General features: G+C 39.4%; 1 protein-coding gene across 1 annotated transcript in view; it reads right to left on the bottom strand.

The window, feature by feature from the left end:
- Positions 1-208: 208 nt before the first annotated feature.
- Positions 209-1,331, bottom strand: part of LOC308362406 (TBC1 domain family member 15-like) — a 38,025-nt gene continuing 36,902 nt past the window's right edge. Inside the window, exon 17 of the mRNA XM_080835024.1 lies at positions 209-1,331. This exon is cut by the window's right edge and continues 744 nt beyond it. The gene's annotated coding sequence lies outside the window, so the exon portion shown is untranslated.

Here is a 1,331-nt window from a genome sequence, read left to right as displayed (position 1 = left end):
ACTATAAATAGACATGCAGCATTGGCAATGTGATAATGTATGCTATTACTCAAGTGGACACGGACGGACGGACGGACGGACACACACACACACACACACACACACACACACACACACAGCAGGTGTGTCTTGAACACTAACTTAAAGGCACCACTGGGCTGTTTATGGAGAGAGGAGAAATAAACAAATGGAGTTTTCACACTGGAGATGAAAGTATACACTTGTCTATTTATGTAAAAAGCACAAAGGGTACAATGCAAGGGCGGCTCAGGTGCTTATTTCTCAAGGAGTTTCGTCGTCGCACAGGAAGACGAGAAATGAGTCACGCTTTACGCAACGTCTCCGAGACTCAACACGGGTCAAATGGAGACGAGAGGAATCGGGTGGGAAAAAACAACCAAAATAAAAGTTTACAAGGTCAGAAGTGTCTCCAGCAGCATCAGGCTCAAAGGAAGAGAAGAGAGAAACGAAAAAAAATAATCAATCTAAGCTGTACAAACCTAGCAAACAGACGGACAAAGTACACATACAAAAGAGGTATGACAGATAAATAAACAGGCTGGAAAACATTTCTTCAGATTTTTTTCTTAGTAGTGAGAATCTTCCATTTGTTCTCAGAACTTTCCTTAATAGAAACCACTGCTGCAATGATAAAATAGTTAACATCCCACAATCAAGTATCAAACACTGAATGTCCTCATTGTTTTCCAAAAGTCACGAGTATAAAAGGGAGGCTGCAGCCTGTCTTTAATCAGGGGAGTGTATTTAAACACCGTCAAGGCCGTGTGTAGGAGGTTTAGAGTCCGTCACATCTCTTTCCATTGGACTAAGGGTCTTTGGCTGGAAAGGAGGAGAAACGCACAGACCACCATTTTACCTCAAAAAGACTAATGATGATGCAAACTACCATTTTGTGACTACTGTTCCTAATAAAGGCATTTAGGGGAGGTGTGATCAGGCCAACTCTAGATGTGCTTTCACTGAGAGGTAATAGTGTAAAGGCAAGATCGAGTTTAAACCCTGACTTCATGTTCAAATAAAATGTTAAAAAAAACAAACAAACATAAAACAATTTCATAGTGAGAATGTCTCTCCCAATGTCAAAATGTGACTTCATCACGATTTTTTTGTATCTATAACCCATCATGAAACAACCAATCAATCTTAATCAAATGAATGATCAATGTCAAATCTTCACCAAAGTGCAGTCAAGGTTCCTGAGCGACATCTTTAGACTCTCAATAACAGAGATGGAAAGATTTTCCTGCTTAGAAAAGAAAAGAAAAAAATTCCCAAAAAGATATTTTGTGATTAGCTTCAATTCCTCCAGT

Source organism: Sprattus sprattus, assembly GCF_963457725.1.
Source record: "Sprattus sprattus genome assembly, chromosome: 3".
NCBI lineage: Eukaryota > Metazoa > Chordata > Actinopteri > Clupeiformes > Clupeidae > Sprattus > Sprattus sprattus.
Note: the sequence above shows the minus strand (reverse complement) of the source record. Positions and strands in the feature narration are given on the sequence as shown.